Consider the following 4,450-nt stretch of genomic DNA (forward strand, 5'->3'; position numbering starts at 1 on the left):
CACAAACAGATAACAAGCATCAATGCACATAAGTGCAAGCCACAAGGCCTAAGCATAAGTCTCAATGCCTACAAAACAAACTCAAGTTAGTCATAAACAAGCAATAAACCAACTCCAATTGAGTGCACATCATCAAGCATAAGCAATTGGGCTTTTTGACCTGAAACAAAGCTCAAATGTGAGAGCACAAACCACTAGTACAAGACTAGGGTCAAAATGGGAGTAATAAACCAAAACAGAATGTGAAACTTATCAAAAATCAAGATTAATCAAATAAGAAACAAATCCAAGTGGTCTCACATTCATATCATCAACCATTATCATTTCATGAGGCAATCATGGTCAAACATGCAAGTTAGAACCTCATAGAACCAAACAGAAAGATCCAATTCAAATCAACTCACAAACATTTCAATAAATTCCCAAAATATTCATGGTCAAACAACATTCAGAACATGACATACACACCAAATTTCAAGTCATTTGGACCAAGGGAAGCAAATCAATTAAAATCCATAAGTCAAAGCAAGTTCAAACAAGCTCATACAAGGCACCAAATCATGCATCCACTTCAATCAATCATAAAACAGAATTGGCATTAGAGAAATGAATGAAACCAAAGCCCTGGCAAACTTCAATATGTCTATAATACACATGCCAAATTTCAAGTCCATCCAATAAACCACCAGAATTTCACAAATCAAATAAAATCATGTCTCACAAGAAGTCAACAATTGGTCAAACAGGGAAGAAAATCTCAATCAAATAGGAAATGTATTCAAAAATTCCAGGAAAAGTCACATTCAAACTTAACATCCAGAAGATTCAACATACCAAAATTCAGATCATTTCAAGTTCATATGGCATGGTAACAAAAATCATCAAATTGGACAAGAATGGTGTGACACAAATTGTCACACCTCTATTCAAAAAATCATATCTCATCAACCAGCAACGATAAAATCACAAACTCTATACCAAAAAATCCCTAAAGGTGTCTGAATTAAGCACAAAAAATTTCAGCCTCATTGGATTAAGCATCATCATTTCACAAGCAAAATGGCATGGAAGGTACAAATTGGATACACATGAACAAACCCTAGGCAAAACATAAATCCACACGTGCATAATTTCTGGAAAAATCACCATAAAAAACTAGAGATCATGAGGAACATCATGCAAAAAATCCCACATTATTTGGACAAATATTGAAGGAGTTATGATTTTTCTAAGATTGAAGATGAAAATGAAATTAAAATTGAAAGTGAAAATGAATTAATTGAATTAAATGAAAATAATGGCAAAATCGTAATTAGGATGCAAAAATGGTGAAACGCCGCGTTTCATTTTATGCGGTGGCATGGCGTGATTGGCTACATGGCTTAGAAACACGAATTACATGCAAAACATGGAGAAAACGGATCTAACAGAGTTCTGGAAACGAAATTGGCTAGGGTTCAACATGTTCTTCATCATGTTCATCACTCAAAAACAAAACTCCACAGAAATCAACAAACGATATACCATTCGATTCGTCTCATCATGCACATTAACAATCCAATATCTATTTAACCTAAATCTCAATATCCAGCACGGATCGATCAAAAGAAAATTCATTCAACAATCTTATAATCAACATAACATGCTTAATTCTCCATGAAAATCATCGATTCAAAGTGCAGTATACTCAGCATGGCAAGATCTATCCAAAACACATCATGATTTCAAGAATTGTAAGGATCGATTTCTAACCTTCAAGTGATGGCAGAGTTGAATTCGTGGCTTTCAAGCTTGGATACAAATGCTACACCACTCTTCAATGGATGAATGGATGATGATTTGATGCTCAGCAATGCTTGAATTCGATAGAATCTTCAACTGCCATAGCTATGCACCTGCTCCAACAGTTCTTGATCCAGCTTTGAAATGGCGATTTCTTGCTTACAGAAGCTCAATAATGATTGTACATGATGAAACAATGAAGAACCAATGCAATGTTCTTGGAGAATTTGCAGAAAAAGTGAAATGAAAAGTTGAGAGAATTGTGCAATTCTTGATCTAGATCTGTTTGAAATGAATGTTAATGATGAATTCAGTTAGGATTAACTATTTATATGTGCTGTTAATCATTTTCCTAATCCCAATTAGCTGAAATGGAAGTGAATTAGTAAAAATGCAAGTTTATGTGTAATTGGCCAAAATAACCTCATGTATGCAATGCCTTGCTACAGTGCACGAAACCCTGTCCAAACACACTCCAAATGTGATTTAAAACCAATTGCCAAGCTTGGAATGCATGGAAAATGCTTAGTTTTGAAAGTCACTTTTTTCCCTCCCTTTTTAAATTCAAGTCACTTGAAAAATGGACTTTTTATGTGATGAGTTTTGATAAAATGTAATGAAGGATTTAGATAGAGCATGTCAAAAGGAGATTGTAGCAAAAAACCCCACTCAATTTGGCCAAATGGTGTGAAAGTTATCCCACTTTGAAGTTCAAAAATTCTTGACAATGATTTGATCATAACTTGCCAACCACACATGAGAAATGGATGTTCTTGGACTTTTTAGAAAGGTGAGAGTAAGATCTTCAACTTTAGTGTTGGACAAAATTCCATTTGAAGCTTGTATGATGATGTAAATTTGAGGAGAAGACCTTTCCATTTTGGGCAGTTTGAAATTACAGGTCACTTACTATTTTTGGAAACTTTTCATCTGACCTCAAATTCTCCAATGATGATCTTTGAAATGTCAAATGAGACTTGTATGGACATGAATGAAGCCCTTCAAACCATCTCCCACCTTCAAATCCATGAATTCAGGCACAGTTGACCACAATTGACTTTCTAGGGTTTCAGATGAAATTCAGCTTGACTGTTGAGCTTTGATCATCCAATCTTTGGCCAAACCACTTCAAAAGGATCCCTAGGCCATGTGAACATGTTGAACCAACCTTAGGGTTTTGTATCAATGAGAAATTCACTTGCTTGCTTGATTGACTGATCCTCCTAACCAGTCTTGACCTAGTCTTGTCTGATGACTTGCACTTGGGCAAAGGACAATGCAATGCTATGCAGTGGACTATGTTAATGTTAATGACCTAATATGAAAATGAAGGTACAAAATGTAGGTTCAAATTTGAGGTGCTACAGCTGCCCCTATTCAATCAACTGGGAACCCGAACGGATGAGAGCAATGGCTGTCAGACTTTCAGGGTAAACAGGGATTGAATACCAAGAACCGTAGAAATTTGCACACTGCGGGGATCCACCAATAGAAACGTCCACTGGGATCTGATATTTATTACTGGGGATTTTGATTTTTTCTTGGTTTTCTCTCAAGGGTACAACCACCTCCAGACATCTCAAGACGATGAATGGGAACCGAAATCACAACTAGACGTCAACGGACAACTAGGAAAAACTCGACGTTTATCGAAACCAACGGAGAGGTAACCAGACATCAACGAATGAATGGGAAAGAGATACAACCACATGTCAGTGGACATAGTGGGAAAAACTCATCGTTTACCAAAACCAAACGGAGAGGTAACTCTACTGGAGGACGACTAGGAAAAACTCGACGTTTACCAAGACCAACGAAGAGGTAACCATACATCAACGGACGACGGATGAACTGGGAAGACTCGACCAGACGTCAACGGACGAACGGGAGAAGCTTGACGTTTATCGACACCAACGGAGAAGGAGAATAACTCGACCAAACATCAACGGACGAACGGGAGAAGCTCGACGTTTATCGACACCAACGGAGAAGGAGACCAGACATCAACGGACGACGGATGAACTGGGAAGACTCGACCAGACGTCATCGGACAAAAGGGAGAAGCTCGACATTTATCGACACCAACGGAGAGGAGAAAACTCGACCAGACGTCAACGGACGAACAGGAGAAGCTCGACGCTTATCGACACCAACGAAGAAGGAGAAAACTCGGGAAAGTACAACTAGATATCAACGGATAACTAGGAAAAACTCGACGTTTATCGAAACCAACGGAGAGGTGAATCTACTTCACTAAGGAAGGGGTGTAACAACCGGAAGCTGAATAGGACGTCCAACGACGACTCTACTGGGGATTCGGGCTGGGAAGCAACCAGACATTAACGAATGACTGGGGAATAGGATACACAATCAGACGTCAACGGACGAATGAGAAAAACTCAACGTTTACCGAGACCAACGGAGAGGTAACTCTGCATGGGGAAATATATCACCACCAACCGTCAACAGACGATCGGGAAAAACTCGACGTTTATCGAAACCAACGGAGAGGTAACTCTGGGGGAATCAACAACCATTAACTAATGATCTGTGGGGAATAAGCAACTATACGTCGACGGACGCATAGGAAAAACTCGACGTTTATCGAAACCAACGGAGAGGTAACTTTGTGGGGATAATGACCCTGTGGGGATAATGATCACAACCA

Source organism: Lathyrus oleraceus, chromosome 7 (assembly GCF_024323335.1).
Source record: "Lathyrus oleraceus cultivar Zhongwan6 chromosome 7, CAAS_Psat_ZW6_1.0, whole genome shotgun sequence".
In the NCBI taxonomy this organism is placed as follows: domain Eukaryota; kingdom Viridiplantae; phylum Streptophyta; class Magnoliopsida; order Fabales; family Fabaceae; genus Lathyrus; species Lathyrus oleraceus.